The sequence below is a fragment of the Rhopalosiphum padi genome, chromosome 3 (assembly GCF_020882245.1).
Source record: "Rhopalosiphum padi isolate XX-2018 chromosome 3, ASM2088224v1, whole genome shotgun sequence".
NCBI lineage: Eukaryota > Metazoa > Arthropoda > Insecta > Hemiptera > Aphididae > Rhopalosiphum > Rhopalosiphum padi.
Window position 1 is genome coordinate 60,306,657 of NC_083599.1, and position 23,271 is coordinate 60,329,927.

Sequence of the window (23,271 nt, forward strand, 5' to 3'; positions counted from 1 at the left end):
AACACCACGAACTTCTAAACTTTCAAGAACCTCATATACAGGCAACAATTATTTCTATACAAATAAACAATTTACCAATTAAAATTGCCTCTATCTACTGCCCACCCCGTTACAAAATTGACTTCGAGGACTTCAATATGTTTTTCCAACTAGGTCATTCATTCATAGCTGGTGGTGACTTTAACTCCAAACACTCTCTTTGGGGAAGCAGAGCCTCTAACCAAAGGGGTTCTGCTCTACACAGATCCTTAATCAAAAATCATCTATTATTCATCTCCCTACCGAACCCTACATACTGACCAACTCATGTGAATAAGTTGCCCGAATCACTCGATTTCCTTATATCCAAAATTCCCAATCACATAAATATCTTCATTGAAAATATCTGTGATCTATCAAGTAACCATTCTCCCATACTTTTATCAATAAATGGTAAGGTATTATTAAACTCTAGACTTTCCTTAACTAATGGACAAATTGATTGGGACAAATTCAAATTTAATCTAGACCAAAATATTAATCTAAAAGTAGCACTTAAGACTCATTCTGACATAGACATTGCTGCCGAAGGTATCGTTCGAACAATCCAACAAGAAGCCATTAAAGCTATATCACCTATTAACCCACACATCTTCAACTCTTCCAAAAGTCTACCTGCCGACATAAAACAGCTAATAAATAACAAACGTCATGCTCGAGCCAAATGACAAAGTACAAGGTTGCCTAGTCATAAAAAAAACTTAAATTTTTTAACAAATCTTTGGAAATATAAACTAAATATGCACAAATCTGAACAGTATCAATTATACATGAAATCAAGTTTATCGTCTTACTGACGAAATCTCAACTGCTCTCGAAAACAAAGAATACTGTTCTGGAATTTTTTTAGATATTGCCCAAGCTTTCGATGGAGTCTGGAACGAAGGCTTACTATACAAATTAAAACTTTTCATGCCAGCTCCCTACTATCTTACTATGAAATCGTATCTACAAAATTGTTCGTTTGTCGTACGTCAGGGTAACGATATCTCATTTACTCACTCAATATATGCTGGAGTCCCGCAGGGTAGTGATCTATCTCCTGATCTATATAATGTATTCACAGCAGATATCCCTCAATCTAGTAACACCCTTCTCGCAACATACGCCGATGACAGCTATTCTTTCCTCCAGTTTCCTGAACCTAGCTTCAGCTGCACTTCAGGATCATGCTAATAAAATCGACGATTGGGCCAAAAAATGGAAAATTCAAATAAATACAGATAAATCGGTGCAAGTTACTTTCACATTAAAACAACCCCCCGTGAGTGCCCTCAATTAATCATGAACAACGTCCCCATCCCTGTCCAAACCGAAATAAAGTACTTAGGCATAACACTTGATAAAAGACTTACCTGGGGCCCCCACCTAAAAGAAAAAAGAAAATCAGCGAACAATAGACTTCATCTCCTCCGACCACTCCTCAACTCCAAAACAAACTTATTATATATAAGTCAATCATAAGACCGGTCTAGTTTTATGAAATAGCAATCTGGGGAGCCCTCGAACATCAGGCCAATTCAGGCTTTCCAATCAATTGCGCTAAGGTCAATAACCAAAGCCCCCTGGTATGTTTCTAATTTTACCTTACACAATGACTTAAAAATAACAACTACTACTGAACTTGCCAAAACAATGTACAAACGTTTCCACCAAAATCTAAGCACGCATAGCAATACTTTAATATCACACATGTCCACCTTCACCCTCCAAAAAAACCCACCACGAAGACTAAAGCGTAAATGGTGTAGAGACCTATTAAATTAGTAAAGGAGGTGTTACCATTGGGTTTTTTCCTCAATCACGATATTCACGTTACTTTATTCTTTTTTTTTTTTAATCTAATTTTCTTATTGTAATTATTGTGTACAGATTGTAAATTGTCTTTCTTAATAAAAAAAAAAACATAACTGATGAATAGTCAATTATAATATAATATCAAACTGTATATCGAATTACAGACCGGCGGCCTGTACTCGTTGGTCGTTATTCAATTGACATTTTAGTTGATCTACAACGACTGCAACAGTGCAACACTGAATGATTAATTCATATTGTTAATGATAAATAATAAATATCATTGTGTTATTAAATTGTCGCGGTCGTTATCGCAACGACCGTGACTGCTTATCTAAGTTCGCGAGAGCGCGACCCACGACTTGACCGTCTTGACCAGTCAAGTTAGTCTTCTAAGATCCACGGTCGCCGGACGTATTCCTGTGATTAATTGTTATAATATAATATTGTAAGATATAAAATATACGTTATATTGAAACGCGACGTGAGTTTTGTTTATTACAGCTTGACACCTACACAATTAGTGTATATAATATTACGTAATATACTTTAGATAGGCAGGTAGGTAGGTTCATTATAATAGGTTTAGAATATCTAATTAAAAATTGGCATAAAAAACGTAAATAGTTAATTTTGTGTTAAACATATAATTTTGGTTTTACATGTTTTTGTTTTATATAGTTATTAATGATGGTAATATTTTATTTTAGATGGATTCATGCATTGATTAAGTCTGTATAATACCACAGTGAACCAGGAAACGCGTTGTCAGATCGATTCCTAGTATTCTTAGTAAGTTAATTTCTAGTACAGGTTTCTGTATTTCAAAATAGCGAATTTAAACAAATTTTTTTTAGAATTTTTTTGTAGTAGGAATTTGAAATTTAATATTTATTTTGTATTGATTACATATTATTTGTAGGTATCAATGGCTGATAAAAATCAACCATCGACCTCAGCGAATGATCAAGACCCAAAGCTTCCATGGGCTGAAAATAAATTAATGCAGAGGCGGATGAATAAATGTATTACAGAATGGGAAAAGCAGAAACGTCTTGCTGCAAAATCTAAAAAGGATGAAATTTCAACAAAAAAAATTACCACACCACAAAATAAAACGAAAAAAGATAAAAAATAGTGATGCATTTTAACCATTTATCAATTTATATTAAGTATTATTAAAATAATTATGTATATATTAATTATTTGTATATTTTAGTGAAAAAATGTTTGTGTATATATTTTTAATTATTTTTAAACTAAATCAATAAAAATTAAACATTTTATAAATTTTAACTACAAAATAATTAGTTTGTATTAATTATTTTACTTAAATATTGAATCTAGGTCCTTTTGCATTAATTTTCATTACTCATTAACAATTTATCTATGTGATTATAAGTTATAAGTAATGTTTAAGCAATGTAACTGGCTATTATAAATATATAAATATGCCATAAGAACAAATGAGAACTTTGGAAAGTTTTTAAAATTTTTCAAAACATACAGTATAGGTAACAGTTACCAACCTTTTCAATTCACCAATTCCATTAATAATGTATATATTGAAAATAAAAAATATGACGTTATTTACACCGATTTAAGTAAGGCATACGACCGTGTTAACCGTCAAAATAACTCGTTCAAAAACTAGAATCTATAGGTCTACATAGCAATTTATTAAATTGGTTTAAATCTTATTTGAGTGATATGAGTAAATTATGTAAAAATCTACAATGTACTTTCTAAACCCTCTTACCCTTTTTTTTATCCTTATTTATATTTAAAATTATTAATTATCACTTATCTATCCATTATATTCATTATATTTACCAAAAGGGTGTTTACCCATAAAATTAAATAAACAAATTAATAAGAAAATTAAATTAATTCTAATTTTGGAACTTATATCCATTATTATTTATTTGTAGTGATAAAAATATATGAAATTCAAAATATTTAATATTTGTTTTTATATTAATTGCATTTTATTTGTAGATATCAATGGCAGATAACTAGTTGATTGTTGACTATACATAGTATAAACTAGAGCCTAACAAAAGTGCCAGCTATTCAATTGACATTTATTGATTTGATGAAAAATATAATATTAAAATTTAATCATTAAACCTTTGGCAGACAAGCGTTTGGCGTACCGTGGTTACGGTGTAAGTTTTACCAACCGGACCAATACACTTGCCGCCTAAATATCGTTGTTGATTTGATTTCGTGTGTGAAAGGCTTTGGAGGCTAGACAGGCACGGAGGTAGAATAAATTAAACACACATTTTGTGCCGGACGCGTGTGTGTCGAACGTCGTTTATTGTCGATGAATATAAGTCGTTAACCAAGTAAAATGAGCGGGTGACTAGGCGTACAATTATTAGCCTTTGGGTGCTCGATGCTCGCGAGTTCGGGAACGTCGTGGACGTGTTCGTCGATGGGACGAGAGCGATTCGAAGCCTGGTTCGACTAAAAGTGCTCGTTCGTCGCGGAATCTCGAGATGTAACGGGACCGTGCGCGTCGTAGCGTTTGTCGAAAATGTCGTGTCGGTGGTCATTACATCTTGAATGCTCGTCGATGCGCGTGGTCGTGGGCACCTGCCCACGTGTAAAATGGCGCGGAACGTCAGAGTTTGGGTGTGCGGTTTAAAAGTTCCGTCGGACTTGTTGCGGTCGTGGCTCGGTCGAACGTCGTGAGCAAAGAGAGCGAGCTTTTCAATGCGATCGGCGTCGTAGCCTTTCCCGGGTCGATTTAGCGAGTACGTCGCGGAGTGGGGAACACGATTATTGCGTCGCGTCGATAGATACATATATAAAATTCACAATAGTCGCATACAGATAAAAATATAAAAACGAATATAATTCAAAATAATTGTGAACGAATATAAAGGTTAATTCACGTATCAAAAGTGATAAGGTCGGTCGGACGGGTAGACCAGTAAAGTGATGACAATCGGTGTCGCCACAAACCATATTATCTCATCATAGTTATGATATTTGGATGTTAATATCATAGACTTATAATATTATATATTATATTATATTATGTCTATGGTTAATATTATGATTATGATAAGATAATAATATCGTTTCAATCGTATTATTCACTTCGAATTTTGTTGTTGTCCAATATGCACATTTAAAATTAAATTGTTATCATATTACTTATTTTTTCTTGTTTTTATAAATTTTTGAAACAAAATAAGTGTACTTTAATTCAATTTACTGAGAATTTATTTATATCACATCTTTATAGTGCTAAAAGATCTTTTTTTTTTTACTTGACTGTTTTTTACACAGTGTACGACGAAGTTTTGTTGTTGTGATGTTACCGATTTTTTACTTCAATAAACTTTATTTAATTTTACCTCTTGGATTATTACATAAACGTCTTTGCCACCACGAGGCCATCTCTCTTTATTACTACTGAGATCATTACATCTAAACCAGTTGCAAATTTTTTTGGTGGGGGAGGGGGCAACTGGACAAAGTGTACACGCAATTGTGTGAGGGAGCCGATCGGCATGACAACGCAAGACGACCACTGTGATTCCAGATTTCATTATAATTTATCATTAAAAAGATTGCATTTTTTTTAATGTTAACATGACTATGAAGCAACCTCTATTATCTATAAGCCTTGCTCATTTGGAGTTGAACCAGAAAATATCAAAATAATTGCAAACGATTTATAAACGCAATGCTCGAATTTGATTGTATTAATATTGTTCTGTGATTATATCGATATTAAAATATTTAATATAATAGTGTCATAATAGATAATTTCCATCATCATAACTGATAATCGACAAAAATCAACAGTCGTTTGGAAAAGTATCGATTCATCGCGGGCTGCCAACCACACATGCCGTAAATACGTTTTATATTTTTCCAATTCCAACTTTGCGTCAAACTTTCTCGAGGCAATTATTTCATATTATTTTGTACTATCAAGTTCACAACTGCACAAATAATAAATAAGAACTGATTTAAAAGATTTATAAATCACAGTGGTCCTGTACTGGCTATAGTTGGTACTTGGAATTACAAAAACGTATACAACATAAATAAAATTATAAATACGAATCACCGACTGAGATATATTAAGATTGGCAGACTGCTCCTATAGAGTTGAAAATTTTAATTTATTAATTAATTTTATTGTTTTGTAATCAATGTATTACAAAATTATCTAATAGTCCATAAAGCACACACTTTTTGACCTAGTTATGTTTATCTTTCTCCTAATATTATGAACATTGAACACAATAGGTATATTGTATTTTTAATTACTGAAAAAAATTATTTATTGTTTTGTTTGCTATACCTATGAAATAATGACACAAATTAATTGATTTTTATTTGTTAATATCTATAAGTTTGTATAACACTCCTTTAGATTAAGAGGATTTAATATTAACTGTTTTTAAAAAGTTTAATAATTAACATTTTTGAAGTGTGTGAGTGCTGAGTGTAGGTTGTTTGAACGATTCATTAGTATTTGTTATTTTATTTGGCATAATAAAAGTTTCAGTGCTAAATGCTAACTAAAAATGTATGCACTAGGTAGTTGTATACAAAATAATAAACATAGGGCTATAGGGGATCACGATTCCAATACTCACAATATTTATGCTACTGTATATATCTTAGCTACCTACAGCTTGTAGGCTATTGTTGTCTATTTTCGTTGAAAACTAAATTTAAACAATAAACAATATTATATTTTCCATTGAAAGATTTAAAATGTTGTTTTAAATATTGTTAATACAAAAGAAAACAATGTTAAACATTAAATTAATTAGAATATTCCTACATTTTTCTTCTTTTTTTATGGAAGTTTGCTATGTTGGTCAAAAATTTTAAGCAGAACTTTGTCTAAATATCAATAATTTAATGGCATACAAACTGACTAGTCAATGATTGTCAACACATATTGTAATTTATATGTTTTAGTGTTTTTTTTAAACATAGCTAAGAATGTGTATCTTTCTTTTTTGATCAGGAATTGCTTTGGTTTCAAAAATATCCAATAATTTATCTTCTAGTTCATTAGAAATTAATAGTTCCAAAATAATTTCTTTAACCTTCACCTTGTTATTTATAATTGAAAATAAAAAGTATTGAAATACATTTTTTTTTTGTACTAATTATTTTTTTACAACCAGCAATAATAATGGTTTTCATATTCTTTCACTTACAAGAATAATAAGGAAATAAATACAATCGTATAATATGTAAATCTTGAACTACCAATAAAAATATGTTTGAAATGATAATACTTATACAGCAAATTTCAATTTTTTTTTTTGACAGCAGCACTATATTTCTTGTATGGTAGTATTAAATTACCACTTTAATTCTCAACTTTTATCTCCAATTTTTTTTTCTATATTAACTGGATCCTTGACCTCTCATTAAGCCTGGATCACATGGAATAATGTACATTACACTTAATTATTACCAGACAATATTTTATTTTACAATTATTAACAGAATATTATATAGTATAATTATTGTATTCTTATTAATAATAAGTTATTATATATTTAAATTACTAGATAAGGAACTTAAACATTTAAAAAAAAAATCAAACTAAATTATCAAAAATATAATAACTTAATAAACTTAACCATTATTGAATATTATCAAAACAATAATTTATTTTCATAACTTTTAAGAAAAAAAATTGAATACATTTCAAATTAGGAATATTTCCATTATTACATCACACTCTTTATCACATTTTTGCAAGTATTTCCATAACACCCATGGAAATTATCGAAATGTTTTCAAGTTTTTCACGGTTCCATTTTTTTCCATTATCTAAACTCTCAACGTAACAAAGGAAGTATCTGCCGAGTCTTTATCATTTGAAAGTAGTGCTTGAAAATCATCTGCTAATGCTTGATAATGCTAATGATGATAATGTCTGATTTATTAAATTAATATGAAGTTATATTTTCATTTATAAGCTTGTCAGGAAGTATATATGAAAGATTGAAGCATTCAAGTGTTTTTTGTGAAAAACGTGCTTTTAAATCATTAATGACATTATCTAATAATGGAATAAATATGGCCAATTTATTATATTCTTCTGTATTGTTGGTTGAATAATTTGCACGATTTGTTTGTTTTGAACACTTCTTAGTAATTTTTAAATCAATTTTTTGAGTTTTAGCCATGCTCTCAGACGATTTATAAATTTCTGTAAACTGAGTAGAAACATTTTCTCAACATTCTGACAGAATATTTAGTGTATCTTTCATTATATTGGCTGCTTCGTGTAAATAAATAGACTTTTTTTGAAAACATTTACTTAGTGGAAGAGTGTAGCTAGGCATATGAGAAAGACTGCAAAGTGAAACAATAATTTCACTGTCACATAATACTGTTACTAAGGATTTAGTTTTTCCAGAAGTATTCAAGTCTCTCCATGATGTAATTTCTAACAATGCATCAATAATTTCTGCAAATAATATCTTTATGCATATCTTGCATAAAGCTTATAACTCCTTCATGTCTCTCGACCCATCTCGTTTCGCATAAGCCAAACAATTGATGCCCAACATATTTTTTTAAAACAACTATTCTTTAAGCTGATGCTGGAAAAAACGATACAGTTTATTAAGTTTCTTTAATTATTCCAATAAGATTTCTAATACTTTTGACGCGCGAGAATTGTGTTAGAGAATTATTTAGCGAGTGATTATACAAGGGCATCTGCGAGCATTTGGTGCTACTTTAATGATTTCACTTGCAGCTCCGCAAAGTTCTGATACCATTCCGCTACATCCATCAGTTCCTATACCCACACATTTCTCCAAATCAAGACCAATACTATTTATTTGTTTGATAATAATTTTACCAAGTACTTCTCCAGTTATTGAAATTTCTTTTTTTTTCTTCGCCATTTTCTCCACTTTCTTCGTTATTTTCAGGTTCCTCTAATAAAGCCGAAGCTTCATCAAAAGCATCGATAAACATGAAAAAATCTTCTCTAACTGAATCATTATAAATATATTTTAAAACCAAACTGATTTGTGAACGTTTACATCAAGAGTTTCATCGAATATGATACTATAAAAACCAATGTCCTTATAACACTTACCATGCAGCTGAGTTATTGTCCATAAAAATCAGATTCTAAAATGTTACAAACTGAATTTCCTGAACTTAAATTTTTTTCATCCAAATGTAGATTCATTTTATTTTTATTTCTAACAATAATAGCTCAGCATTTCTTATTTTGAATGTAGACTTACAACGTTCAGCATCAACTATAAAATATGATAAATATTAAGCATGTACATAGCCAAAATGTTTTTCAACGATAGAATTATCATGTATATTATTCATTATATCATTAAGAACGATCGATGATTTTAAACAAATAATGTAACTAAATTGTAATAATAATAAATTAAATCAAATCAAAATCAAATTATAAATATATATAAAAGGTGATTTTTTTAAGCATGCTCAGTGCTCACCCCATCTTGATGCTAAAATTATGCATATATTTAAATTCTGATTTTTGGAATTTTTAAATGCAATTAAAAACGATATTTTCGAGTAATTTAATTTTTCACAACATTTAAGGAGACGATACCAACTTTGGTTTAAGTACTCGAAAACACCATCTTTAATTACATTTAAAAATTCCAAAAATCAGAATTTGAATGTATGTATTATTTAAACATACAAATGGAGCATTGCTTAAAAAATCACTTTTTATAATATGAATTTTAATTATTAGGAATAGTTTTTAAATACTTGTTAAAAGAACCGGAATTATTAGTTAAGATTTAAGAGGATGTCGCACCTGCATGTGTTGTCTCCGTCTTACACTCGTACAACATAGTAAATTTTCGTTCACCAGTTTCAATAGTATGCTTTTAGTTTTGATATTAGAGTCAATTGGCCTATTATAAGACAATATAACACACGTGATCACCTTTATAGTTAAGACCAACCTAATTAATATTTTATAATCTGTAATCTATGTAATATCTAATCTACTGTATATGTAAAATTCCTTGTTGCCAATGGCTTTAGACGCCGAGACTTAATTTAACTAAAAAGAAATGTAACAATAATAATATAAATTAAGTGGTGTAACTATAGCACTTGCACCACGAGAAAATCATAAAAATATGTATAATTTCTATTTTCAAAAATTCTATATTTGTTTATTGAACAACTAAGACAAGTATTTACTGGATACAGTATTGTAATTGTCGTACAAGTGACTTTTTTATATTAGGTACAACTGTAGATACAACTAAATAAACAATTTTTTATGACAAATGTGACTATTGTGACTTGAAGACAGTAAGGAAATTTTAATTGAAAATATAGTAATATTTTCAGTATCTGTCAAATTAGAAGCCAAAATAGAATATATATTTAAAAATAATGTTCAAAAATATTAATGATGAGCCATTAAAAATGTTCTAAACCATAAAAACTAACATGGAAAAATATGAATGATAATTTTCCTTATCTTAAAACAATGATTGGGCAAACTGATTCAATAGTTTAGCTACTTGAAAAAAGTTAAAACATTAATTTTGACTGAGCAAATGATTAGTTTAATGTAATATGTTTTGAAAGAGGAGTCAGAAGTAAACTCAGCGTAAATTAAAAATTGTTAGTTTTTTTCATGTTTTAATAATAAAAATTAAAATGATTTAATATTTATTTATTAATTATATATAAAAAAAAAAATTGGTAAAAGAAAATAAATTATTTATAAAGCGAGGGTTTACAAAGGAAATTTATTGAACTATTGATGGGTTAGAAATTAAGATACTTCTCTGTGCTATCAGAAATTGAGGCCAATTTACGCCACTGAGTAGGTACTGTCACACACTGACACATTGTAACATTTATGTTCACACTTTTAAACAGTATGAATAAAATTAATTTAATACTTTGCCTTCACTCAATTCCAGTAGTAGAATACAACTTAAGTTTTACTACGCAAAAGCCATAAAAGGAAGAAAACAATTATAGGTCAGAAAGGAAGAAAGTGTGGGAGACAAAGATTCGATTCTTGTCGAAGGGTTAGACAAATAGAAGATGAGTTTACTGGTAAGGTTTATATTCGTCTTGGTGTAAACGAACTATAACCAATAAAAGAACTCATGATATTATACTACAATGTCAGTGGACAGAAAAATTCAAAAATCACACATTCACGCGTTATCGGTTGATTATACAGCTGCGATTATGGGAAGTTCAATCAAAAACTCAACGTCATACTAAAATTGAGTATACCTCCAAGCAGTTAAACGTTAAGCTACAGAATATAGATGCTAGGTGGGCTAAGCTAATAAGTTCTAACGAGAAACGACTGATGAACCTTATTTATCTTGGCAATGACCAAAACGTCCAAAACCGGAAAAACCAAAGAGTGATTAGTAATAACTAGGGCTAGAATTTATATGCAATAAAAAATGATTAAATATGCATTTGGTTTATTAAAAATATGCTTAAATAAACCAAATAAATATTATTTAAAAAACACATTTTCTATAAATTTTTTTTAAATACCAATTAATAAAAATAATTATGTTAAACACTTAAATATAAAAACACTAAAAAAATTCTAAAATATTAAATGATATAAAATTGATAAAGCTACTCGAATGAATTACATGATGTTTTAAATTTTCAAAAATGAACGATCTTCTGTTTGACCTTAGTATTTTTTTATATTTGCTAAAACTCCATTCAACATCACATGACGTAATTTTTGCATATCTAAATTTTGTAACTTCCCCAGGAGTTAGATTTGGAAAATTTTCATCTACATTGTTGCCATTTAAAATATTACGTATCATAGACATAGATTTCAGTCCGGTATTTTTTTCTAACACATTTTTATATTTTTTGTTGATTTTTTCAGCGATCGGTCCTTTGTTTTGGCCAAGTTTAGATTTGGTGTTTTTAACGATTTCCAAATTCTCATCGAGTAAAAGTGATGCATTTTCTAATTTCATAATAGATTGAGTGATAAAGCCAAAGTTACTTTTTATATAAGCTAAATCATTTTGTATAGTTCTATTTTCAAATAAAGCTATAGCATTCTTTATGGATTTTGCAGTATTTTTGTCAAAAGACAAAAGCACCGATTTTACGGAATTGAAATTATCAGCATAATATGATGTGGCTTCTAGCCAAGTTCCCCATCGGGTATTGGCTGTGGAGGTAAAGGTAATTCTGGAAATAATTCTCGGAATTTCAACACACGACTCGGAGCTTTTAAAAATACTTTTTTCATATACTCTGTATAAACCATAGGCTACACATGTCACATGTATCATATTTGGAAATAATACAGTTAGTGTATTACAGTGGCGTCATTTCAGTTTTCGGTAGAAGGGGGCAAAAGTTTTGACCGGCCTATAAATGGGTAAAAAAAACTGCTTGCTTTGCTCGCAACGAAATATCTATATTTATATTTTTATCAAATTACCATTTCCAACTCGCTTATGTTTTAATTTTTTATTCTTATTGTTACAAACCTTTTTATTACCTAGGTAAACAACACGATTTGCAAATAATAAGTACAAATAAAACTATGTAAACTATAAACTTTTGATTGATTAACAAAAATATGATTAGTTTATTAGAAGATATCTTCTTTTTTTCATTATTGAAAATACATCAACTGCATCATCTAAATCAATTTTACCTGATACATCACTTTCCACTGTAATGACCAGTAAATCACTCAGCCGTTAATTTCCCATTGTACGCCGTAGATGGGATTTAACTAACTTCAGAGAAGAAAAAAAGCGCTCATTAGCAGCAGTAGTAACAGGCAAAGTCATAAGAATATTTATAATTTTAAGAGTTTCTTGAAAAGCATCTGGAAGTTGATTTAAAATTTTGGAAATAGAATAAAGGTCATGAATTCCATCATATCGGTTTTTATTTGCATGATTTATTAATTTTTTTGCAGATGGAAATTCACTTTGAAGATTTTCATAATTAATTTAAAAAGTCTATAATGATTAATAAAGGTAGCTAAATGGGGACTGTTTAAATTAAAATAATCAATACTTGAGGATAAGAAAATGTTACAACTAAGAATGATTTCATTCAATCTAAAAAACAGCCTACGATAAATTTACAAAATAATATTATTTTAAATTATTATTATTTTTTATTGCTTTCTAATTAATTACCGTTTCAAATTTCGTCTGTTTATTGAACATATCATAAATTGTTTTCGATCCCTGAGCGTTTTGCAGTAATTTAACTTTCTTAGCACGACGGCTTTTTGCCGCACCACCCATTTCTTTTTTTTTAAGACGTATTTTGTCCATATTAAAAAAAATAATGTATACACGCGTCACGAAAAAATTAAATTTTTGAATTAACACAATAACAAAACAATACAGAATAGTATATAATAGTATAATACAGAATTACAGAATAGTTAAATAGTTTACCGTACGGCGTTACGATTGTCGCGAGCTAACTGATTACTGAAGTCTAAAACTAATGATTAACCCTTTCAGACCCAGCTTTTTGAAAATTAAAAAAAAAATTTTTTTTTCATCATATTTATATTTATAGTCTTAAAATTAATTTTGCCGAGTTTCGTAATTTTATCATTTTTTTTTGCGAAGTTTTAAGTGGGTACACTATAGTGTACCTTGGGTCTTCGTGGAGTCAATATTCATTTATAAATAAATTTTTCATTGTGTCAACTAATTATTAATCTAAATTAATCTTTTTCGATGTTAACAAACAAATTTAGTAAAACAAATCAAATCAAATTTATTTTTAAAACCTCTGAAAAATATAAAATTAATACAGTATTCTCCTGTGCTTTTTAACAATAAAAATTGTATAACAAATCATAAAATTACAATCTTTTTTGTAAAATAATAATAATATCCTTTATCAAATATAACAATAAAAATAGTTTACCAAATCACAAAATTACAGTCTCTTTTGTATAATAATAATAATAATAATAATAACCTTTTTCAAATATATTATAATATTTAGGTATAGAATAATAAGTAACAACATATCTTATTTGTTAACATGAAAATCTTTAAAACAATTACTTTTTTTGTCGAGACAAAGATGGACATTGCACTTTAAACAATACACGTGGGTTCTTCGTCCTTCACACTTTTTGTTTTTACATTTTTTTGTGGCATATTTCCTATCATCGAATTCTGGTAGATGGTCAATAGTATCTGTTCTAACTGCTTCTGTGGGTCTTTGAGAGTCTACTTTTGGTATTTTGTACGTTTGAGATGGTTCATTTACTGATTCGTTTGATGGGGTTGATAACGGACGTCCTTTACGTTTTGGTGTTATTGGCTTTTCGAAGCCCATCGAGCGCTTTTAAAATTAGACAGGGGCAAATGCCCACCTTGTCCCCCCCCCCAAATGACGCCACTGGTGTATTAGCCGTTTTCACCATGTATGGTGCAGCGTCAGTTAAAAATAAAAAACTTTATTATATTTAATGTCGTTGGGCCAAAGTATATTTAAAGCATCGTGAAATAATTTCCCTACTATTTGATAATTGCACTTTGAAAGTTCCTTGCAAGTCATTAAATACTACTTAGAACATTTATCTTCATGCATAAGATCAACTACAACAATTAAGTTTTTGTGTTATTAGTAATAACACAAAAGCGTGATGAACTAATGCGCAAGATGGAAATATATCCACTTTTTCGAGAAATGAGAGCGTTTGTTTTCGTAACGACCACAGCTACCACAGCCATAAACAAAAAAAATATTGCGGTAGTTCAGCGTTGCAAGTTGCAAGTTACGGTTTCGGTGCCAATACGATCGCGATGGTTGGAGGAGATAGGGACCACTTACGAGTCTAAGTAACTCTTGACTCTACTTACGGGATGATGTTTTCCAATAACAAGCTGGAAGCGATTTTGCTACCTCTCGCTTACATTGTTTGTTTTATGTGAACCAGTCAGAGCTGCTTGGTGCTAATTCCAAATTTCTGGTGGATAACGTGGAAGGATCGCTCGTATTCGTCCTCTAGCAATAAATATAAAATATAAATATAAATTTAATGAACCTGTTATTTCAAAAATTTGTCTGAAGGTCAATGCTGTTTAAAAAAAACTTTCTGATAGTAGATAATCAAATAAACATTTTGCTTTAATACTACTCATGCGATCTGTTGAAGTATCTAATGTGTCCAAAATCGTATTAAATGTTGCAAAATACTGTTTATAAAGTGCAGCAGAGTGTGATGACCAGCGTGTTGTTTCTACTCTTTTGAGCCTTCTTAATTGTTTGTTTGGGTTTGTGGATTGTGCTCTTTTACTATTGTCTGTAAATCCTTATACACATCTCTCATGGCAGCAGCTCCATCATAGGATTGGCTGACAATTTAATTTTTCCAATCAATATTCATTTTTTTAAATATTTCTTCAAGCATAGTAAAAAGATGTTGTCCTGTTGTAATCGCAGTCTATTTAACTGCCACGACTCACTCGTTTACTATACAGTTAATAGTATTTTTATTAATACATCTTAATATGATAGATAACTGTTATTTTCTAGAAACATCAAATGTTGTGTCTAATGACACACTAAAAAATATAAATTCTTTTTGTATGGTATTTTTGATGTGCATTGAAATCAATTAAATCAATTGATGTTGGCGTTGCCAAAATAAAAAAATATGGACCGTCCTTCCTTTTAATTGTATCTGAGTGACATAAGAAGACAATGCAGGAGAGTACTTAGCTAATAATACCGCTAAATCTTTAAAATTACCCATAAGTTGTTCATTCCACCCCTCTTTATGACCACGAAATGGCAAGCAATGCCTACCAAGATATAAAGTTATGTCGATTAAGTGACGTACAATTTCTTTATTTAATACTTTATCCAAGTTATTTATAGCATAGTAATTAATTAAAACATCCTAGTAATATATAAATTGCAGAATAAAATTATAATTATTGTAATGTTTTTTTAAATATCTAATGGTTCTAAGATTTTAATAATTACTTATAACACACACTTACCACTTGAAGTTGAACAAAATTCACTAGATATAATATCGTCGTCGAGTTTAATTTTTTTCGCTTATTGAATTTTTTCGGATTGTTTTGTTTTTATTTTTGAACAATGATTCAGATGTCTATGCCAATTGAATACAAGTGTCGTTAAAGGTTCAAAAATAAAAATAAAATATTAGAACTGCACTACTGGAAAAAATTATAACGAATTATGAGAAGTGGGTAAACTTTTGACGTTCAACTGTGGCTATGTTTACTGTGACAATTTGTCAATACTCAATAAACGCTTTGACAAAAATAGCATAATATTGTATTATTATTATGAACAACAAAAACAATATGTAAATGTGTATTTTGTATAAAAGCTTGTAGTGTAGTAGTGTACTAATGAGTGTACCTATATCTATTGAATTTTTATATCGAACAGATATCCAAAAATACATGGATTTTACTCGTTTTCATATAGGTAGATGTGTTTCTATGATAGGGTGACCATATTAAGAAAATAAAAAAACGGGACATTATTTGTAACTCCCCTCCCCCAATAAAACCTAATAAAAACTATATATATACATTCACACATATGCACACAACTGTAGAGAGTAAAAATATAAATCTGAGTCATATCACAAACAATTATTATCTTATTACTTTACCATTTTTGAGTAAATAACCTAAATAATAAGTGTTTAAATATTTAGGAATATTTTCTTTTTCTTTTTTATTTAACAACACAATGTTAAATTTCATAACTATTATAATACTTCAAACAATTAAAAAATGTACTTTTAAATATTAAAATTAAAGTATTAAGCAATTAAACAATACATTGTACATACCAATACTGTAATATATTTTTTTAACAAGAATTAAGAAATTTACAACATTAACTTTTTTAATTATTCAGGAATTTGATAATCCTTCTTCCACACTTTCTACTATTTTTTCGTATTTTTCTGAAGAACTTATTGAATTTAACAATTTTGGGTGCTTCAAAAGAAATTCATAAAATTGTGAACAAGTTATGTTTTTAAAGTGCTGTTTTGCAATAATTATTGATTTAATAGTTTCGACATTAAAACGATTTTTTTCATCCGTCCACAATACATTTGTTAATGAAAATATTCTTTCTACAGATGCATTTGTTCCAGGAATAGCCAACGAATATTCAATAATTGCTGAGAAGTTGTTGAAAGAAATTTGATTTTTTTCTAGTATTTTAAATACATCACACCATTTTTCTGTGACTTTTTTTGAACAATGTTTCCATTCTATAATTTTAACTTGTATCACATGAGCTACATGATTATATTCATCAAATAATTTATCCTCATCTATGTTCGAATCCAGGTTGAGTTTTTTATTTTTAAATAAATATTGAATACTTTCTTGAACGTCTACCCAAGAAGGAATATCTAATAATTGAGTCCATCGAAAAATTTTGAACGGTTCAAAATGACAACTCCATTTTTTTACGTAAGATAAGAAAACACTATAAAAATCATTCATTTTTTCTATAAAATTATTTTTGCTGTATATCTTTTTTTTATCAAGGTCTTTCAACAAATTTTCGTTCAGCAGAACACATCTTGTGATGTTAGCTTTAATATTAATTACCTATAGTAAATTTACCTATTATTCTATTTAAAGGTAAGAATCCTGTATTATTGATATAACTTTAAAAGTAATAAGAGATCTTCATTTTTATTTCTTTGCGACAGTTCCTGATGTTGATCAACGAGCAGTATACTAAAGTTGGTGTTTCTTGAGGTGGTTCCTGTTGTGAAACAATCACAAGAGCACAGGAATAGCTTGAAGTTTCAGTTACTGATGCTGATTAACAGGAAGTAGTAATAAACCTAGTGCCTCTTGAAGTGGATCTTGCGGAAAGACAGCAGTAGGAAGTATAGGAATAGCTTCATGTCGATGCAGTATTACACCAACTTTTGGTGTAGCACATACTAAGAATTCTGTCATTGAGTAGCATCTTTCCACGAACAGCCTCAAGGATCTATCCAAATTTCTTTGCTGATCTATTCAAACTTGCCACTATCAGTAGCCTCATTATAATCAACCAAAACACTATTCGAGTAAGTAATTTCCCCTCTATAAAATATTAAACACTGATATATTTATTTTCTAGAGTCAAAACACTTATGGATCAGAATTGTGCCGATTTTACATGTGCGTTTGAAAATGTTGGTGACTTACTTACAACAGTCGGTTGGCTGGTGTTGGACTAAATATTTTTTTGTGTATAAAATATTAAATGGTGATATTTATTGTCTTGGAGTATTACAAAAAATTGGCTTTAATGCACCTTCATTCAACTCCAGCTAGCTAGATTTCATACATATTTCGTTATAACATAACTAATTCAAAAAAATAATAATTTACGAATAGTCCAGTGTGCAATCAAATTCAAAACTTTTATTTTTATTTTATTATTACTGTTCTAAGCTAAAAACTTGTACATATGTACTTATTTTATATTTAGAATTTAAATACTTGATGTATTATTTTTATTTTAATACTCTGTTATTCTCTTTAAATATTAATTTATCGATAATGTTATTTCACTTATTAACGGTACTCTTACGCCTAGGGGTATTATATATATATGTTTATTTATTTGATTGTTTAATAATTATCTATTAATATTAAAAAGTTTTGATCGATGTGTTTCATTTAAACATTCAATTTAATCAAACATTTTAATTTCGTCAACGCCCGTTGCGTAAGGAGCCGATATCAATAATTTAATTTATTGAAATAAAAATAAAAGAAATCTTGACCAATTTATTATAAACCTTAATATTTCTTTTTTTTAATCTGGCCACAAAATTGCGTAACTATAAAACGATAAACATTGTCGATCGTTAAAATAATATTATAAACACAATACAATTTTGAATTTTCGTTCAGTCAATTTCTGATGGTCAATCGGAAATGTTCACACTTTCACTTTGTATTAAAGTTTTTTAGTTTTAAACATTTAGTTTAATGTGTTAACTCATTACTAAACACCTTGCACATATTATTATTAAGTTCAATTACATGGTTCACCAAGTCAATTCACTGTTGGTCAGGTCGTATAAAATTTGTTCAGTATTCGAACGGCAAGCAGCGCTAATATGGTTTGGTCGGGGCTCTTGCCGATATAAATAATTATATATTATATATAAAGGACGCCCAATAAAGGGATAACCAAACGCTAAACAAATGCCTATTTAATATAGGCATTAGAATATTGAATAATATAAATAGTAATGTATAATAATAACTAACCTAACCGACTAAAATTAAAAACATCAACAGTAGCTGCTGACTTAAAAACATGAAGAGTTAAAAGTCGAAGATAATATTAAAACTAGATTTTGGACTTGCACTGACCCCTAGTATAATATAGTTGAAGATTGTTTATGATGTGGTATACGTATATAAATACGAAAAACTGAGTGCGTCGAGTTTGTCAATTACGGTTAATCTGATATCAAATTTGATATAGTATTATTAAACTTAAAAAAAACAGCTATCAGGTTAATATTTACATATGTCGTTACAGTGACATTTGTTGTCTGTGTCTTAGAAGTGCGTAACATAGCAAAGTTTACGCTCAGCATATAACACGTTCATCTCCGTTAGTTTAAAAATTGGAGTCCAAAAATTAAATCCAAAACTACGACAATACGAAATTAAAAATTTGGGAGAATATTAATTCGTTCCAAATGTACGCCGTTGATGTAGGTACCGATAAGTAACAATACTCTGTTTGATACTTTTTTTCATATGTATTTATATTTGATAAGTAAGATTTTTTTTCGTCAAATATATGCCTAGATATATTCCCGTCCGGTTCTTCACATTCATTCGGAAACCGTGATACGTAATAAAGTACGCTATTACCAGTGCCATAAACATTATACATACCGCCACGCCTAGCCCAACGCATCACGCCGTAAGGTACCTTAATCATATAATAAAAATAAAAAATAATAAGTAAATGTAAATCTTACCTTATAATGCGTCAATTATGTATCACAAGTATAGACCGGTTGAGGTGGATTTAAATGTACCATTTTACACTGTTCACTAATTTATTATTACTTCTTAGTTCTAAAGATTTAAAAAATAAAACATGCATTTCACGATAAAATGCGGTACACACAACACACTTAAAAAAATTATTCAAATTATATATACCTAACCCTACCCACACGTAAGAGAGCGCATGGGTCACATCCCCTTGAACACATTGTATAAACCCTTGGAAAAAACTTACAAGATTTATTATTAATCGGAGTTTGTATCTTGGCACGTTTTTCTATGTCTTGACAACATATAAGGTTTTGGAAAACCTTTTTTGCAAAATTTACACATATGTGGTGTTGTGAACGAGTGCACAGCATTGTCGTGGTATTTTAGTAGTGATGTGTCAGAAAACCATTTGTCACATTTTGGACAAGGAACTGTTTGGTTCTTGATGAATCGATTTAATATGTCGTTTCAAATTCGTTGGCGTCGAAAAATCTGTCAGACAATGTACGCATCTATATTTCGGTCTTCAATGGCCTTGTGAACGGTAAATTCCGCTCTCTGTTACAATACATTATAAAAAAAAACCTAACCAGTCGGGGGACTGCCGGTAGAAGTGAAAACTTCTTTAGGCACGTTGGGCACCCCGTAAGAAAGCATTTGCGGGTGAGGAAAAAAGTATGAAATCGCGACACCGCCACCGAGAGTACATGTATATATATACTGTGGTATATACTGTTATACTTAAGTGTGAGCGTGTATGTGTATATATACTAGAACAATTTCACTTCGTTTTTAAAAATTTTGTAATGCTTAGGAAATAATGTACCACGAATTGTTTTATTTATCAATATAAAATACTATACATAATTATTTCAGTTATTTTACATAAAAGGAAAAAAAATTACATGTCAAAATTATTACAAATGCTTTACAAAAATGAGTTAAAGTACACTCAGAAAAATCAATTTCCATCCATCATTTCACCAACTCTTGCGCCATCATCACTGCCAGCATCATCGCCAATTTCTAAAACTGATACAATCGGTTTATGGTAGCTAAAGTATGATACAAACAATTTTGATTCGAATTTATTCAAATATATTGTAAATACCGCATCAATAGTAGTTTTGTATCTTGTTGTGCTAAGATTGCGATCATTTGACATGTTCAAACCAAATTCATTTTTGAAAAATTCCAATAATGGTTTATATTGTAATAATGGTTCCAAAAAAAGTTTATATTGAAATCCCCACTCAAAATCATTGGCAAATTATCGAATCTTTTTCCAATTTTTTGGTGAAGCAATGCAGATGCGCCATGAGAATAAATAAATAAATTTTCATAAAAGAAGTCTCGTATAGCACGCAATGAATTATTAGGAGAAATGTAAACGGCAACCATAATGATGAATTGATTATCGCCGCAGTGGCAACGACTTATACACATATCGCCGATATCAGAAGTAGAAGTGTAACATCGTGGCGTATTTGGCATGCACATCCATATAATTTGTGCAATAAGGCGGGCGTTGTTGTTTTCCCGTAACTGCCGTCTGCTGCGTGCGCAGCTTTGATACACTAATCATTAGTGACTAATGTATATACCACAGTACATATTATATATACTCGCGGTGGCGGTGGCGGTGTCGCGAGATCATACTTTTTTCCTCGCTCGCAAATGCTTTCTTATACGGGGAACCCAACGTGCCTAAAGAAGTTTTCACTTCAAAAAAATACCTGTTCTATGTGTATTGAAACCTAATGAAGGATCTAAAATCTCCGTTAGGCATAAATCGTCAATCCAACACAGCATTTTAGCTTGTTGATTTGTCATTTTCAAAAAATCTTAAAATATTTTTTTATTAAATTATAAATAATTTTTTATTATATTTAACTTAAAGATTGTAAGTACTTGTTTGTTATATTTTCTATGTGTTCCCATGGTATTTTAATATTGATAAAAATATATTTTGTAAACCTAACTCAAAATTTCTGATTTTTAATAATTTATTTTAAATAATTTAACTATTTATTACTATAATCGGAACTATTACGTAAATTAGCGAAATGTGAAAATTTTAGCCTCTTACAACCCATTGATTTTACCAACGTATCCTATGGAACGGCACCCTACGAGTATTTTTGGTCTTTTGGGCTGGGGTCGAAAAACCAATATTGACTGAGATAACGACCTTCTTCTTTTTTATTAAATTATGCAATTATCCGCACTATCTAGCGAAACCACAGTCACTCAGCGTTCCCCTAGCGAACTATTCCTATACTTACCTGTCGGACGGCCGTTATTTGTACTTTAAAAACACTACAGAACGATAGTAAATGCACTGAGGAATGCTCTCATATTACTTTAAAAGCTCTTAGTCCAAAGCATGATTTTATACGATTTTCCAAGTACGAGTAACTACTATCGTTTTACGCAAATAATGAAATGTTTCAAAGGGCATTGAGAACATTCCTATTTTTTGTATGTCAAACGATTCAGCGTGTAATTATCTATCAGAAAAATATAAGTTCATAGAGTTTGAAAATCCAGTATACGTATTACTGATAAAATAATAATATAAAATTAATACTGTATCAATTGTAATGGTCACATTCTCACATTAAAATGTAAGACAAATATGACACATTGTTACTATATTATTTTTTATTACTACTTAATTAATATTACATAATAGTTTTTATCTATAAAAATAAATACAAAAATCTAAAAATATATTTTCGTAAATATATCTTTTTTCAAAATAATAATTTTTTTATAAATTCTACGTATTATATTATATCGAGTATCGACAAACCAGAAATCCTCAGAATTCCTTGAAAAATTAAAATCCTGCACTTTTCCTGCCACATTCCCAAAATCCCCGGAAAAGGAAAAATCCTTGAATCTAGCAACACTGACACACACACACACATACATATACAATGAACAAAATATGTCGAGCAATGACAAGTCGTGTGGGAAACCCGACTAATAGGCGAACGCCGCTATTTTTAAACATTTAATCGTGCCACTTTTATCGATTACGGCACAATTACGGAGAGTGGAACAATGAACATAATCATCCTATTTATTATTTACGATTACGAAATAATAAATCAAAAATAAATACACTCGTAAACTGTACTAACTATAAAGTACAGCGCTACAGCGATGGTGAATAATCGTCGATTAACATTATGACTTATGAGGAAACCAGCTGTCCATGGTCCGGTTATTCGAAATCTCAGAATATTACTTGTGTTCAAAAATCGTTTATATTACAATAGTTGGGGTCGTTTGGGAACTAGCTTTTTCTAGTGCTCCACAGTCACACACCAGTTAATAGAAGTTAAAATAT

At 29.7% G+C, this 23,271-nt stretch overlaps 1 long non-coding RNA gene across 1 annotated transcript; it reads left to right on the forward strand.

Annotated features, from left to right (window-relative positions):
- Window positions 1–2,293: 2,293 nt before the first annotated feature.
- On the forward strand, window positions 2,294–2,849 carry LOC132924319 (uncharacterized). Its single transcript, XR_009661309.1, has 3 exons — window positions 2,294–2,397; window positions 2,547–2,628; window positions 2,759–2,849. It is a non-coding gene; the product is annotated as an uncharacterized LOC132924319 (long non-coding RNA).
- The last annotated feature ends 20,422 nt before the right edge of the window (window positions 2,850–23,271 follow it).